Source organism: Ochotona curzoniae, unplaced genomic scaffold (genome assembly GCF_017591425.1).
Source record: "Ochotona curzoniae isolate NIBS_2020 unplaced genomic scaffold, NIBS_Ocur_1.0 contig_430, whole genome shotgun sequence".
Classification (NCBI taxonomy): Eukaryota; Metazoa; Chordata; class Mammalia; order Lagomorpha; family Ochotonidae; genus Ochotona; species Ochotona curzoniae.
Genome location: NW_024466219.1, coordinates 10,033,666 through 10,051,140, shown reverse-complemented (window position 1 = coordinate 10,051,140; position 17,475 = coordinate 10,033,666).

Below are 17,475 nucleotides of genomic sequence, written 5' to 3'. Positions count from 1 at the left end.
AAAAATGCTATAGGCGTGGTAAATCCCAACGGGGCTGGGTGACCTCGGAGTTCTCAGCCTCTTAAGTCACTCCAATTCCCTGTGGTCTCCTTGCCTGTTGGGATGTAGTCCTTAGTGCCCATATTGATAGTCCTTGGTGAGGATCTGAGAGTCTTCAGCGTTGGGATACAAGCCTCCTCCTGTTCTGGGGTCCCCCCTGCTCTGTGCATATGACCTCCTGTTAAGAGGTTGTCAGGATCGCTCTTGATTTCCCTTGCACATCCCTCCTAAAACTGTTCTGCACCTCAGCTGTTGACAAATGCCTTGTCAGATTTATAAGCAAGTTTAGACTATCCTAAAATCTGCCAAGTTCAGCAAAATTATGCTTCAACACAATAAACTGCTAAATACTAAAATCAAAATATACACGAGACAGCTGAATAGTACCCTATAGCCACTTTAAGGTATATAGCAGCTGGTTCTGTGTATAAACAAAAATTGAAATGTCAATGAAGTAGTCACAAGATGTGGATAAGAACTTGCCTTGTTTTAACATATTGATTACTTAATACCATGTCAATTAATTCCATAATGCTGGAAATTGTTGTTGATTATGCTGGGGCTTCCAATTGATCGGGATGATATTCTGCCAGCTCTACCTTCAGACCAGAGATGGTCTCCCCAAGAAACTGTTGAACTTATCTGGACAATAAGATGCTGGACTCTATGCTTGGTATATGTTTGCAAAGAAAGAATCTTGACTTAATTTGAACTGTAATATAGCAACAAGATGGAGGAATCCACCATGGGGGGAAGGTATGGGGAGGGGTTGGGGGAATCCCAGAGCCTATGAACTGTGTCACATAATGCAACGTAATTAATAACAATAATAAAATGTTATAGGCGTTAGATACACCTGTGTATGCCTGGTAATGTAGCCTTTTAAATTTGAAAATTATTTATAGCTTTAAATTTAACATACAATTAAAGGATATGGGGTTCATTTTTTATTTAGCCACGGCAGAACAGAATTCTCCTGGCTGAAACACGGAGCGAAGCTTACCTTTTGAAGTTGCTTAATGAACAGAACAACCTCCTTCCCCTGTGAACCGTTTCCTGTTGCCACTGTGGGAAGCATAAGATACAAAAGGAAGAGCACAAGGTGAAAATGCGATCGAGAAAGAAGACATCCAAAATACAGCTCTCATAAAAGCCTGTGCATGTGGCAATGATGGAGAATTCAAATCACAGCGCAAAGCCAATAAAGTCGCGTGTTTATGACACTGTAGGTGGAGGCAGGAGGAATTCTCTTAACAGCGCTAGCAAGAGGGGCCAGCATTTCATCACTGCAATGTGGAAAACAAATAGAATGCAGCTTTCTCTCTGTCTCATCTTTAAAAAGGGTGGGAGGGGAGGAGAAGAGAATAATTAAGTCTGCATAATCAGAATGCCAGGGAAGAAGCAAAATATCGGATTTCTGAAAATGAACAACCTCTCTCTCTACCTACGATAAGCATATTTTCTCCCGTTATTTGTGACACAGTACTAAGATGAGACGATAATGTGGGATATGAGTGCAGGTGTATGTGAGAAATCTGTGTAGTTATCACAATTTTTATTTATTAATTTAAAACTATTCCTCAGTAAAACGTTTAAACACGTGACCGAAAACAGTTTTGATAGTTTCTAACTGTGCATTTAAAATGTTTGAAAGAAAATAAAATTCTCCTATTTTTAGATTCATTCATATAACCAAACAGAAGCACCAAGCTATCGTGTCAAATTCTAAGCACAGAAATAGGAAAGAATGATAGATTTTAACACTTTCACTTTTTGGAAAGGGGAAGACTTCGTTTAGGTTTATTTGCCCTTTGTATTGTTATTATTTTCCATGATACGGTTTTATAGGTGTAAGGATTCCGCCCTCCACCTTTGCTTCCCAGCACGGCTCACCATCTTATTTTAGAATGCAGGTTAGTGTGGTAAGCCTGACGGTCAGGGCACGGTGCTTCTGCCGCGTTGCAGAGTCGACATTCACGAACTGGCTCATCAGCTGCTGCTCTGCTCTTCCGCGTGACCATGCAGTGCTCACACAACGAACAACTAATAAAAGTCCCACAGAATGGGCGTAAGAACATTTTTAACATCTCTCTTTCTCAGGTACTTCCCAGAAACTTCTGCTTGCTTGCAAATAAATTTACATTTTTACTGCAGCATAACGCAGTGTCTGTCTCGTGACACACCACCAACACTCAGGATTATTTTTTATTACCCTTCACCAGTTTAAAAGTCCCCAAATGATGTTACTGCTATTTCAATCTACTGTTGCTAATAGATGCAGGCTCATAAATCTGTAACATATTTTCTATTTATTTTTGAAATTTTAGTATGATAAACTTAAAATATACAGAAAATAGAGCCCAAGGCATTGAGCTTCCATTTACCCGAGACGATTTTATCAGCGTTAACATGTGGCCACTTATCTCTTTCTCTGTTTTTAAATCTCCATAGGATTAAGCGTTTTTCATATTGTCATTTTTATGACACCCAAATCACAGTAACTTCAATTTCTTAATTCACGTGAATGTACATATTTCATTTTCTCAAATCTCTCGAAAACATTGACATATAGTTGATTGATTTGGATCAGAATCCAAATTCCACACACAGCAATGGTTGGCAAGCCTCTTTGGTCTCCTCCTGCCTCTCACAGACCCTCCCATTCTAATTAATGTTTATTGGATGGAATTATAGTTCATTTGTCCTACAATAATTCCGACATGGTGACTTTGGCTGTTTATATCCTTCTGGTACTGTTTAACATAGCTCATTAATTCCTGTATTTTCTATAAACTAGTCATTGTGAAATAGACACTTAAAGTGGAATTTTTGGCAAAAATGACTTCCAAATCAGGCATAATACATCACATCAGAGGGTTTGTTCTTATGGTTTTATTTCTACAGTTTATCTCTACTCTTATTTTAGTTTTACTTTCGTTTACTTTCGTTACAAACTTGTTTTGTTTCAATCCTCCATTTTTATTATAGCTCTCACGCCACAGCAAAAACACTTGCATTAGTGTACTGTACCAAGGGTCTTGGAGACAGCCCTTTTCAATGGACCTTCATGTCCCTGACCTCATATTATTCTCAGCTCTGGTTCTGGACAAGTGTACCGGTGCCTTTGGGAGGCTCTAGGACACAGGCCAAGTTTACCTTAGCCAGTCCTCATCATCACGCTATAAAACAAGGAGCACGTAATTGAAACTTTACATGAGGTCAAACTTGTGCTTGCTACCCATCGGAAGACCCAAAGAAGCAGGGTTTTAGTAAGTTTCATGGAGATGAATTTGAAGGTATGGTAACTGCAAAGTGGCTCGTGTGTGGGGTTGACCATACATGTATGCCTGGCCGTGGATCCCTGCATGAGAAGTGGACCCACATTACTGAGAGCTTCCACTCTGCCGCCCTCTCCTCATTTATGCCCCCAAATAAACCTCACTTCCTGTTCACCGTAAGAAAGAAAATATAGGATTAATGTACTTCTTAAAGCCACTAACCCTGCTTGTAATCCTGTTTACTTAACCAGAAAAACAGAAACATCCTGGGCACAACCAAATAAATCAGGTCCCCTAAGTCAGTAGGTTGTCAAAATTCAGTATTATTTTTTAATATGTGTAATGCATGTCTTTTTTATCACTCACTCCATTGGCCTGATCACTGTTTTGGCAGGGGTTAAGGCTAAAAAACATTTGTATTTCAAACCAGGTTTGATTAAGAATTGAACTTGAGGCAAAAGGCAATTTCAGCTTCCCAGCATGTCTCGTTTTGCCCTGGGCTTCACCAATGAGCCGTACCTGTCTCCTCTAGCAAGCCCTACATTCAGGCATCATGGTGAGGTCGTAAGAAACGGGGACATCTGTGGCAAAATCTAATGACAGTTCTCAGTAGCAAAATCTAGCCCACTTGTGTAATTTATTAGATACTTTCATATGAAGTATCTACTGTCACTTCTTCATATCACTATTCAGAGTGGTAGTTTTACATTTATTTGTGAGTGTTCTCTAAAATGTGTCTGTCCAATGAACTGTCACTACATAAGAGCCTATTTCGTTGACTGGCGTAACCAAGCATATGGCACTGTGCCTCGTATACAGATGTTCAGGAAACGGGAGAGAGAGTCTTTCATGCCCCTAATGTGTTCTCATCAGAGATTCCTGCAGCTGAATTCCTTTAAGTTTCAGGGGTAATCTTCTATGCTGGGTTCTTTAACTTAAATTTTTTGAAACATTTATTTGTTTAAGAGGCAAAGTTACAGAGAGAGGGAGACAAAGAGAGAAGAGGTTTCCATCTGCCAGTTAGTCTCCAGTTTGCTACAGTATCACTGGGCCTGGAGCCAGGAACTTAGGGTCTCCTATGTGAGTGTAGTGGTCCAAGCACTTGAGCCCACCTTCTGCCCTTTTCGCAAGCCATTAGCAGGGACGTGGAGTCAATTGTGGATCAATCGGGACATGAGTCAACACCCAGGTGTGATGCTGGCATCGCAGGCTACCTGCTTTACCTGCTACCCCACAATGCCAGAAAACCTGGAATGGATTATTTCACTCAGCAGGAGCCCCATCACCAGAGCAGAATCTGAAAGCTGAATATCTGACAAAAACACTGGTAGGCTAGTGTAATCTCCCCTACTGTTCCATGCTTCTTCCAAATCCAGATCTCCCAGTTTGTAAGACAACAAAGAAAGAGAAAAAGACCATGTGCTCCGTAAATTAAAAGTTCACAGCTTTTAACACTGATGATTGATATAAATGTTGCTCTGGGTAGACTGAGAGATGTGGAAACAAAGTTCGATTTCTTTTTTTGCTACTCCACAGTCAAGTCTAGCTACACTGTTCTTCCAGAAGTGTTCTTTGATGAATGGCACCCCAGTGATGCAGAGGGCAGTGGTAGCCAGAGCTGCCAAGGCAGTGGCCTTCTCTTCAAACCTGGTGATGGATCTGCAGCGCCAGAGTGAGTGTGACCTGGGGTGGTAACTGCAGCCATCTTTCTCTTTTATGATTTCTTTTCCTTTTCATTAAGTTTGACATTTTTGAGATGGAGCTTTGTAACAAACTATGAGCCCAAGGCAAGGACTGGAAAAATGAGAATTTGCTGGAATAGTGACCCCCACACCCAAACACAAAATGTGAACAACTGCACTTAGGGCCTGCCTAAAAAGAAATCAAGCTTGGATTTATGTCTGGATATTGCCATTGATTTGATCAAGTGGATTGAAAACAGCACATTCTGCACCTGCAGTCAGGCCTGGAGACTTTCAGGAAGAAGAATTCCTATTATTTTTTATCTTTTTGTGTTGCGTTAATGGAGATGGAAGTCTGTGTCTACCAAAGAATATCTTTTGACATCACTGATGAGCTTGGAAAGTTGGAGCCCATGAAACAAGACCAGGAGATGAAACAAAGTCAATCCAAGGTGCTCTGAGATGAGGTGGGTTGGGTATCACTGCATGTGCGCACCACTCAAAGGAACTTTCTGTTGGGGAAAGCAGCACATTTGCCAAGTGGGTGCTCCATGGTTTCATTGGTTAACCTCTTCTTGCACCACTACTGTTCACTGAGTTCAGAAACACAGAATGACCTCACCAAGCACTGTAGTTTCAGCTCAAAAGTTTTCTGTCCTAAACTGTAACATCTCCCTGGAACGGGACTAATTCCAAGATGTGCAAAGCTCTACTTTCTCTGAAGAAAATGTCTAGTTAAACTTGTTATTGAGCCATTTTTAGCCTTTGCTTTTAGATTAGAGGCATTTTCATTCTACCAGCTTTGGGAGGAGATGAAACTTCACTACACAAGACATTTTTGCATCCTGCTCAGGAAGTTGAAAAGGGGCCACTTCTGGTTCCACATCTACTGATCCCAGAGAAGTTTCTCACAGCCAGAATTCCCAGGCATGAAGGCCCATGGCCCCAGATGGATGAGAAAGCCATTTTCCTTATGAAATGATATTAATGATTCTAATAACTGGAGGAAGAGGACAGAATGGGAAAGAGAATCATTCGTGTTGAAAATGCTAGTCAGCTCTTTGGTCTGAAATTTTTGTGCTGCTTTTCATGCATAACAATAATTTTAAAAATACAGAAGCGTGTGTTCTAGAGATGGAAGAGAGTAAAGTCTGAGGGGGCGTTGTTGACAGTGTTATGTTCCCGCGTTCATTTGTTTTTAGATAGCAGAGCATGCACTGCAAAGGAGAGATATTAGTTTCTTTAGCTTCTTTAGATAGCTTCTTTATGGGTTAACATTTCAAATGGAATTGGAGTCTTTCAGTCCTTTGGTGAAAGAAGGAAACCAAACCACCCATTGTTTGCATGTATTTTAATTCCCTTAAGAACAATGATAGACTTCTCACAAGAGCTGACTTGTTATTTTTTTTTAAAGATTTATTTTTATTGTTTTTTCATTGGAAAGGCGGATATACAGAGAGGAGAGACAGAGAGGAAGATCTTCCATCCGATGATTCACTCCCCAAGTGAGCGCAACGGGCCGATACTATGCCGATCCGATGCCAGGAGCCTCTTCCAGGTCTCCCACGTGGGTGCAGGGTCCCAAAGCTTTGGGCCGTCCTTGACTGCTTTCCCAGGCCACTGGCAGGGAGCTGGAAGGGAAGCGGGGCTGCCGGGATTAGAACCGGCGCCCATATGGGATCCCTGGGCGTGCAAGGCGAGGACCTTTAACCACTTGCGCCATCGCGCCGGGCCCTGACTTGTTATTTTACTGGGATGTTCTTCGCATTTGCCTTTGGTTTTGGTGGGCACTATTGCTCTTCTCTGTCAAGAGAACCTTTTCAAGTATCATTTGTAGGGCAGGCTTGGAAGAGGCATATTCTTTTAACTTTTCTTTACTGTGGAAGAATTTTCTTTCATTTTATAAGGCAAAGAAAAGTTTTGCTGGGTATGTTACTCTGGTCTGACAAATTTTGCTTTTAGAATCTAGAATATGTCACTCCATTCTCTTCTGGCCTGTGGAGTTTCCTGTGAGAGGTCTCCTGTGAGTTTAATTGGCAATCCTTTATATGTCAGTTGATTTTTTTTTTCATGTGCACATTTAAGGCTCTTTTCCTTTTGTTTGATTGAAGAGAGCTTGATGATCATGTGTCATGGTGAAGATTGTTTTTGGTCAAGACTGTTGGGAGTTCTGTGCCCCTCCTGGATGTTGTTTCCCAATTCTTTCTCAAGATTAATGAAAGTTCCCTTTATTATTTCATTAAATACATTTTTAAACCCAGCTTCTCTTTCTGCACCTTCTGCGACTCCCATATCTCTTACATTTGGCCTTTTGATAGTGTCTTTCAGCTCTTGAATATTTTTTTAGCCTGGTCCAGCTCTGCTTCCAGCTTTTTGTTTGTTTCCCCTGGTGACAGGAAATATCTTTTAATTTTGAGACTCTTTCTTCTGCTTCCTTCCTTCTATTTTGGATACTCTCCATTATACTTTTAATTTGCTCTGCTGTATTCTTCATCTCTGATACATCAGTTTTCATTTGATTCATTTCCAGTGTGACATATTCCTTAAATTCCTTGAATGCCTGCTTTGCATGTTTCTCATTGTTGATAAGAAGTTTTATAACAAGAATCTTGAATTCTGTATCCCCCATTTTCTCAATGTCTTCCTCACCTCAGTGAACTCTGAGGTTGGCATAGGGTTTTGTTCCTTTGCAGGGGAGTCTTCAGTAATATTCATTGTGCCTAGGTCTCTTCTTTTGCTCTTGGTCATTGTGCTTCTGGTTATCAGATTCTTCTCCTTTGGGCAGGTTTCTAAGCTCTGTCACCCACAGACCTACAGTTTGATTTTACTTATTATAGTTGGTACATGACTCTTCGTTTGCAGTCACTCATGCCAGTCCCTCCAGCAAGTTCCAGGTCTGGGTTCTTATGTTAGACTTCCACTATAAAATCATAGTTATACTGTTACTCCATGTCAATTTTATTTATATTAATGGTGTTACCATAAGCTCAGTCCCCCAGTGCAAATCAAAATTGCCAAGACAAAGTTTTGGAGTAAAGGAAAAACACATTCAATCCTGTGACAGATGAGAAGGTAGCAACAGACTTATGGGTCTTAAGGACTATAGCTCTGTGGCTTTGGGGTTGTTTGGGGCTTATAAAGGGCTTACAAGGAAGAGGGTTCTGGTAAGGTAAAGTTGCTACAGAGTTGAACGTCTCAGGGGACAGGTGCCATGCTTTATCATCAGATGGTGGCGATGCATTCTTTCTCTTTGCTTATGGACCTCCTGGAGCTCCACAGGTGGTGAGATTAGCCTGACCAGGCCCCCCTTGCTCTGTAAAAGAAGCTGAGCCACCAAGCAAAGCAACATGGGCCAGAGGGCATAGGCAAGCCTGAAGTATCAGCTACCGCACTTTAAGTGGGAGTCATAAAATGCTTGCTTAAGTCCCTTTATACCTGGGCACCATGGAGGGGTAATGGGTAAACATAAGGAGCAAAGAAGCTAAAAGAAAAAGTTTTCCTACGGATAGAAACCAAGTTGGAATGTGCAGTTTAATCCTGCAGCCATCATGGTCCTCCCAACGCCAATCTTACTGCCAAGTTCCAGGTCTCCCTGGGTTCATTTCCAGACCAGACCAGACTAGGCAGCTGCTTTCTGGAAAGGTAGGTACCTGGGAGAAGAGAATGCAGAGCTGAGTGACGGAAGCTCTTTACCTTCCAAATACTCCAGTGGACTCACTCTTTCCCCATCACAAATTGAGACAGAAGGTATGGCAGCAGGCCGAGAGTCTTTAGAGAAAACCCCTTCTTGGAGAAATCTGACCAATGAAAATAAACTATCCCCTTTAACAGCTACTTTGGTGCAGTTATATCTGTGACTTTGTTGATGGACACATACAAATTCTGTCCTCACAAGAATATTTCAAAAAGTTCATGGAAGTTACATTAAAAGACAGCTTCATTTTGAAGCAGAACCATCATCATGTTATTATAATACACATTTCCATGAACTTGGTGCACACTCCTGCGTACACTGATGACAGGTGTAGTTGAGCAGATGCTTATTGGGACCCCAAAGTTTTCTTACTCATTTTTTCCCACCTTTTTTCCAAATCAAGAAAAATTTAGGGAAGCTTTCAAACTCAAAAGTCCAGCCAATCAGACACAGATGCCATGAAAATGGAAAGTAAGTCATGCCACCTGCTAACATCTTCACAGTGGTCAGCCCTGGAAGCTGAGGGAAAACGCTGGCAGCCGCGGCTTCGGTGAGTTGGAACTCGCAGCGTTTGGAGGCACCGAGATGCACGTCTTCGGGACAGAAGGATTTTGCGTGTCTCCCATGTCCTGTGATAGCACAGATCACTGTGAGGTCAGATACAGTGTTCCTGGGATGTCATCCTTCATGAATGGAACACTTCATGTTTTTCCAAAGCCAATCTCTGGTTTCCATAAACCATTTTTTCCAGACCCTGAAGAGTCCCAACGAGCATTCCCGGGGCACAGTGCGCCTGGTGGAGAACTCACCTCCCCTGAGCCCAGGTTTAAACCCACGCATTCTCCCTCTGGGGTGTGGGCATCGGTTTCCTCCTGTCTGCTCTCAGGAGGCTGGTGCCTGTGCCTCTCTCGGTTAACCTGTTCCTGCCCACGCCCTGGCGCCGGGGCTGCTGCTGTCTCCCAGCCTGACAGGCATTCGTCTCTGCATCACAGCTTGCAGGTGGGAGCCTCCGTCGAGGAGCCGTGGTGTCAGAGAATCAGCAGCTGCTCGTACATCACACTGGTCATTAGTGGGGGATCACTCTGGACCTTTGCCCAGAACTCCTTGCAACGGCAGGAGAAGGGCTATAAAACCCTGGGCCCTGTCAGCCGTTGTCACTTAGGTGAGAATTTATCAGGCCTCCAAGTGCCCTCTGACTGGATTATTATGAATAATGAATGAAGCTTTATGCTACACGGAAGCATTAATAAGATGGGAACGACTGGAGAGATTGTGGGCCTGCAGTCGCGGCTGCTCTCTGAGCGAGCAGGTCCGCAGCTGGTGGGCCCTCCTGCTGCAGCCTGGCGCGCTGGGGACCCCAGCCAGCCCCTCCTCTAATTACAGAGCCTGGCTCCTCCAGCCTGCGCTTTCGCCAGTGGGTGGCCAGAGAGCACAGCAAGCCCGAAGCCCTCTGCATACGCTGGTAAAAGTGGACGAGACGCATTTGAGCATTTTTTTCAAATGAGAACATTTAATTTCGATCATCTGTCTTATGATCACCCCGAAGTAAAAAGCTGGGGTCAAAAAGTCGGGTGAGACACGACTCCTATGCGAACACTAGCTTTTTTGGGCGGTTGGAGACATGAATCCTATCACTTTTCTAAGTTCTGCTGCCCCTGGGTAAGTCTCAGGGTGATGCGCAGGCGGCAGGTGTGGACAAAGCCTCAGGGGCCCGGCTGATGGTCCCTGCATGTCTTGCCTCGGGACTAGGGCAAGTTTTTGTCTGGCCCTCTTAAGCACAGTTGATAACTTCTCCAGGTTGTCCATCTTGGCAGATATCTCAGGATAGTCTGTATATTTCCAACACAGAGTTCCCAGACATTCTTCAAAACACCAAGTCACGCCTCCCTGGAAAACACTGTTAGATGAACTTAGGGAATGGGCACTCTATGCTTTTGAATGTCTTCCCCGGGCTTCAAGAACCAAGCCTGGGCACTTCGTTTATTAGTTCAGCTTCTCCACCAGCTCCCCTCCATTCAATCCCTTTCTTCAAGCATTTGCTGAATCCCTGAAAAAAATTCAAGACTCTGAGAAAATAATATTATTTTTTAAAAGCAGATTTAAGGGCACAACGTGGTAGCCTAGCAGCTAGTCTTTGTCTTGCATGCACCAGGATCCCATGTGGGCACAAGTTCTAATCCTGGCCATCTGCTTCCCATCCAGCTCCCTGCTTGTGGCCTGGGAAAGCATCGAAGACGGCCCAAAACCTTGGGACCCTGCACCCATGTGGGAGACGTGGAAGAGGGTCCGGGTTCCTGGCTTCAGATCAGCTCAGCTCCAGACGTTGCATCCACTTAGGGAGTGAACCAGCAGATGGAAGATCTTTCTCTCTGTCTCTCCTCCTCTCTGTATATCTGACTTTCCAATAAAAACAAATAAATCTTTAGAAAAAATTTAAAAATTAAACAGCAGAGCTACAATGGCAACCAGGACATTAATGCAACAATACTCCAAGAAACTCCAAGAGAGGCTGCGATGCAGGGTCCCCCCGCTGATGGGAACAGGCACCTTAGAGATGTGGCTAACATCCACGCAGGCTCTGCAGGTGCTGAAACACCTGGCCACCAGTGTCCCCTCCTAGACTCTGTTGTCCAATCTGTGATATGAAGGAGGTGAAGAGTCTCTTAAGCCCTAAGCATCTTAGGAATTCCAAGACCCATCCTTGCCTTAAAGAGAGTTCAATAAAACCTACACCCGTTGCTATTGTAATCAGAAGGAGAATGCCAGCACCCACCTAGGACACGTGCCAAAGTGGATTCTGAGGGAATCTACGCCTGCTCTGGGCCCAGTCCTCCAGGTGCACGGGAGTGACAGAGCACAACCCTGGCACCAGGCCCCAGGCCATCTTGCTCTTGCCTCCCCAGTGGGAGTTTTTCTTTCTTTTTTTGTTCCTAGATATTTGCCAAGTTAATCATGTTGCATTCCTTCAAATTTCCCACCTCTAAAAAACCTGCCTGACATTCTAATTACCCCAGTAATTCTCTGTTAGCGTGTGTGTGTGTGTGTGTGTGTGAGAGAGAGAGAGAGAGAGAGAGAGAGAGAGAGACTCCATGTCTGTATGTCTCCACAGACCTTATTACCTTTTCCATTTATGTAGTAACTCATAGTTGGGATGATCCAACATTAATACACATTTGTCTCCCGAAGAGTCCTCAAGATAGGCATTTTGTCTTGTATTTCTTTTAATTCTTCAAAGACTTCAGCAGTATCTTTCTCATAACATTTATCGAGTAATAGCTTATTAAACATCTAGTAGGTGGTAAGGCATGCACTGGTCCCTCTGGGTATCAAAATGATGAGCATCCTATTTAGAATGAGCATGTGCGTTCTTCAGTTCATATGCAGACACAGGTGGCACCACTTATAAATTTGGATGGGTGGATCATAACGTGGCTAGTGTGTATAGTGCTTATCTAGATTCCTGCTTATCAGCGGTCTTTCAACTTTTTACTGTTGAGCACTTTATTTGTTGGAGCAGTAAGCCTGGGCTACAAAGTAAATTTTAACATCATATCCCAAAAATTAAAAAGGAAAGAAGGGAAAGGTCCTGGAGGGAAGGAGAGAAGGAGGGATATGTTATATTCTTAGAGCTGTATCTATGCAATGCATAGAATCTGTTTTGTCTATATTAAACAATTATTTCCATAAACAAGGAGTAAATTAGAGAAAGGGAGCAACATACACCAAATGACAGAATTGTGTCCTATGAGAAGCGACAGGAGGAACTGTGGTTGTTTTGTCTGGAAAACGGAAGTAGGGAGCGCAACCGTGACCTCCAGGTTTTTTGGCAGGGAAGTGGGAGAGGCCTGAAGTTGCTCTGTGTAAAACAAAGCAGATGACAGAACATTCAGGAAGATCCATCTCAGCTCCCTGTATGAATCACTCTCTATGATCTACCTAAATCAACCATTATGGAAAGCAATAAATGAAAGGGAAGGGATGGAAGAAAACTTGTGAGCTGCCATGTCTCCTCTGCCAGCCTCGGCATGGCTGAGCACACACCGTAACAGCTCAATCTGGACCAAGCAAGCAATGGTGATTTCATTTATGGGTATGATTATCTGTAATGTGTATATGTTCAAAGGTTTACTTGTGTTATACTGAATACATGATGCTAGATGGATGAAATTTCATCTCTGTAAGCCCATTGGGAAGATGACATTCAAAGAAGCATTAGCTAAATACATTCTGAAGTAAAGTTCCACTTAAGAACTGAGATAATGTCTGAAGGAAAATCCTCTACAATTCTCCACAGGTTCTAGAGAGAAAATTCAAAGGAGAGGGGCATAAGCAGTGAAAGGTATATATGGGTGGAGGTATACATGGAGCTTTGAGGCTCAGGCTACACTTTCCCGATGAGCCCAGGGATGAAAACCAAACTCCAGCAGGTCATTTGACCCAGCAGTCCAGAAGACCATGTCCTACCTGCGAGTTCTGGCTAAGGTGACAGGTGATGGCTCAGCTATCTGGGTGTCTGCTGCCCACTGGGGAGGTCTGAATGGAGTTCCCAGCTTTGTGCGCATTATGAAGTGAGCCAGGGGATGGAACCTCTTGTCTCTCTCTGCCTCTTAGTTAAACCTTTATATATAGTTCAAAGATATGTAGATATAGATATAGATATAGATATAGATATAGATATAGATATAGATATAGATATAGATATAGATATAGATATAGATATAGATATAGATATGTGAAATCTAATGAGTTACTGCCATTGAAAATTTTAGCAGCCAAAATTAGTGATTGAAATTCTGTTCAAGCTGTAATACAAGGACTTTCCAGTTACCGGCTGTTTTCGCAGAATGGCTACATGGGGAACTTGCAAAAGGGAGGGAACTTAAGTTTCTTAGATGGGCTGAGCAGGTTTCCTGAAAGTCTCTCTGTTCTACTAGCCTATCCATTTGCACACTTTGTACCTATATTTTCAGTGTGTCTGAATGGGAATCTTAAAATGCAGGACTAAGCCAATAAGATCCTGTCTCAATGAAAAAAAAAAATCACTCCCAGAAGCCCCCAACATCTGCTTGAGATTGCACTTGATAGGGGGAGACTTTGAATCACTGTGGGGAGCTTGACATGCAGAGACTCCATGAATATGCATGCACATGTGGGTCCACATGGGCACCTGTGTGTATGCATGCCCCCAAGCGTGGGTACCCGCATTCTACTAAGACTGCTGTGAAGGGATTCTCCCATACAGCCTACATGAGCTTATCAGGCAACACATTGACATTGGCAGTGTTTCTGGGCACCATTAAGCCGTAATCTGTTTGGCAGGCATGAGAGAGGTCACAAAATCCCAAGGTTAATTGGGAACAAGGTGGTAAACACTAGATTTTTCCCAGAGCGTCCTTCATGCTCAGAAAACAAAAATAAAATTTATCTCAGCTTTGATGGACCAAACTGTTAGTTCAATTCCCAAAGTAAAGAAAAGCAATAGCAATTTTACCAAGGGTCCTCAGAAATTCTGCAGTCTTTTAATGGTAAAATACTGACTGGAACATGAGGAGTTAGATAGCAACCCATCTCTTTCTATAAGCAAGTGTCATCACGCACATGAAGCAAAGCCACAGTTGTGGAACCACACCCAGGCAGTTCAGACCACCCCTGAAGGGTCCCACATTCTGACATTTATAGGGACTCCTTGCCCCTGAGGCTTGTCACACTGTTCATCTTTAAGTACAGAAATCCTTTATGAGGATGGGATTGACACCTCCCTGTGCACTGGAGCAACAGTGCGCAACCCAAAGGGTCCTGAGACAGAAAACATAGACGATGCACTTAAGATCTCTTCAGTTCCCTACATAAAGTTTATCTCAATCAGAGAACATGAACCAAACCAGGAGGGTAGGCAAGGAGTGGAAAATGCAGGTTGCACTAGAAAATTTTCAGCATAGGAACATTTGGTGGTTGGATAAGAAGGAAGAGGCTGTTATCTATGGAAGCAGTGAATTCTCTAAGTGGAGAACGGAAATTAACTCAGGACCAAAGGGAACATATTTGAACAGGAGAAAGTGAACGTCAACAGAGATGAACAAGAAATTAAAAACACCAGAGCCAGAAACAGATAAAAGATGGATATTACATGAAGGAAGTTGAAAAGAGGTGGGCAGGGAAGGACAAAATATTTTTAAAAAGAGAGAGAAAGCAATGTAAAATCCATTGTGATCAATGGTGCTGTCTTTGCCCCTAAGACCTCAAACAAAGGAAGGAGAGATGTCCGTGACTATTATTTATTCATGCCCCTCGCTTCGGTGGGGTTCTCCTGGCAAACTTCCAGCAGCTGTGCCATTTTCAAGAACAGGGACTTTGAAAGCATGGCTGCTTGGAGGATTTGGTCCTGTAAGTTCCTTTAATGTTGCTGTTGCATCAAAAGGTCACTCCCAATTCAGATGTTCATAAAATTGAAATTAGCTTGAGGTCCCTCGGAGCTCTGAAATCTGCAGAAAAGGGGATGCCAGCGGTGGAGTCTGTGCCTGGGAGTTGATGGATCCCTCCTTGTGCCACTTGGTCATCCTCTGAGATGTTATAAGCACTCAGCCACACCAGGCTCGCCTCTTCCATCTGACTGTGTGTATTCTACCACAGGCTAACATTGCAATAGCAAACAACTGTAACTGATTTAAACAATACAGACACAAAAGCAGCAGGCTCTGTGCGAGGAGTGTGAGGCTTACTCTTTGCCATTTGACATTTTGTACGATCTCCCACTGTACAGCTCACTGCCTTGTGATAATGCCCACGCATTAAGTCTCCCAGCTCCTTTCTCTTTCTTACCTTAGCTGCTAACCCATCTCTGTGAGTGAGAACCAATGTCCCCACCTTGCAGAGAAAAAGAGCCTCCGAGGGTTTTGTTTGACGAAGATTGTGCAACTAAGTGTCATCCCCAGCTACTCAACTTCTGATCTAGCTCCTTACTAACATACCTGGGGAGATAGTGGAAGACAGCCCAAGTGCTTGGGCCCCTAAATCCATGCGGGACACTGGAGGAATCTCCTGGCTCCTGGCTCCTGGCTCCTGGTTCCTGGCTCCTAGCTTTGGCCTGGTCAAGCCCTTTCATCGTCATTGGGAGTGTGAACTAGCGGATGGAAAACCTCTAACTCATCCCCTGCCTATGTCCATAACTCTGCTGTTTAAGTAAACAAGGTTTTTTCTTTTTAAAGAAGTATCTCTTTTATTAACTCATCTCAATCCCTTAAATGCTACATTTTGGGAAGATAAAGAAATATTTTATTGGCTTTTGTTGTAAAAATAATTCACTCACTTGAAAATCAGACAATAAAAAAATCTATGGAATAAATGATAAAGTCCTCTTTGCAATTTCTTCACCCAAGTGCATAGCATCCTCAGAGGTAATTATCACTAACAGCTTGGCATCCTCCCCCCCCTTCCTTTGTGAATTCAGATATGTTGATAATTTTTGTTAATGCATTCAATCACTTACTGTTGGAAATTTAATTTATTGGGTTTTTTTCACTATTGCAAAAAAAAAATTGCAATGAATATTCCATCCTTAGCCCACCCTACATATGCATCCTTGGGCACACATAGGAGCATTTCTGAAACACAATTTATTAAAACTTGAATGAAATTGCATATTCAATAAATGTTCATGGAGACTTGTAGAAACTCCGCAAAGCCAGGGTAGAAAGCCATCCTAAAAGAAAATATTTCAGTTCAATCTCTGACTCTAATCACTGCATGGGACCTGGATACAAAAAACAGTTGGTAGGTGTTGCTTAAAACACCATCAACGATTTGAACATAATACCTAGAGATAACGCACCATGGAAAGTGTGAATGAGGGAGAACATAGGACTAAGACGCCTGCATTCTAGGTTCCTTCCAAGAATGCACAGGTGGGTGGCAGTAGAGATCTGGATATGCGAAATGGACGGTAGCACAGGGAGAGGGAAGTGAGAGATGTGAAGATGAAGATGTAGGAGCAAGCACGCCCGTTGACGTAGAGTGTTGCCAGAGCTGACTGTTGAGTGCTTCGTGGGGTTTTCTCCCTGACAGACATGGCCCTAGAAAGCAGAGTGGAGAGGTGAAAACTCAAGACCATAGAAGAGCAAGTTAGAAGTCTCCTGGAGAAAGCACTTAGTAAATTGCTTGACTTGGTGCTTCATCTTCCTCCTCTCTAAGCTTTCTGAAAGAGCTGCTCTGAGAACAGTCACATTCCATGTCATCGTCATTTCCTGTCCCTGTTTGACCACTCCAGCTGCCTCCTTTATCTTCCAGCCAGAAAGCACAGGTCCCTTTTCCATCGCTGAACCCTTACCCATGATATTCTTTCTGCCAGGAATAGTTTTCCACTAACCTGTTACCCCAGTTCTCTGGCCAACTACTTGCATCTTTCAAGTTTAAACTTCATTACCAGTCTTCTGGGATACTCCCCTAAGTCATGAGTACATTCTCCCAGACCAGTTTATTTCTTTCACTAAATATTTTCAGAGATTCCTTCTCTATCTACCTCAATGACTAAACAATTATTTGCCTAATTGCTTATTGATTGTCTTTGACTAGGAGAAAGAGTACCTTGAGTACCAACGTATCTGTACCCTGGTAGGTACACTACAAATGTCATAGGATGAATGATCAAACGGGTAAAGGGGTAGATGGAGTAGACATAGCTGAAAAGAAGCAATCAAAGGGATTTGGGTTAATGGACTGGATAGTGAATAACATGAAAAATAAATTTCCTAAGTGAAAGTTAGCTGTTTCAGTGACAATTTACACA